We start from the raw sequence: 236 nt of genomic DNA, 5'->3' as shown, positions 1-236 counted from the left end.
ACACTGGAGGAGAAATACATGAAAAACCTATCGACCAACCTAGGAGTAAAATTCTACGCGGGATATGTTGATGATGTAATATGTCTAATAGAGGGAAACAAAGAGAAACAGATACTAGACTATCTCAACAAACAACACCGGAATATAAAATTCACCATGGAAACGGAAGAGGAAAGAAAGATTAACTATCTGGATTTAACAATTAAAATAAACGATACCACGAACAAGATAGAGTT

Source organism: Rhagoletis pomonella, unplaced genomic scaffold (genome assembly GCF_013731165.1).
Source record: "Rhagoletis pomonella isolate Grant_MI unplaced genomic scaffold, Rhpom_1.0 Rhpom_scaffold_00319, whole genome shotgun sequence".
In the NCBI taxonomy this organism is placed as follows: Eukaryota; Metazoa; Arthropoda; class Insecta; order Diptera; family Tephritidae; genus Rhagoletis; species Rhagoletis pomonella.
The sequence above is the reverse complement of the archived record's forward strand: the minus strand, read 5'-3'. Positions refer to the sequence as shown.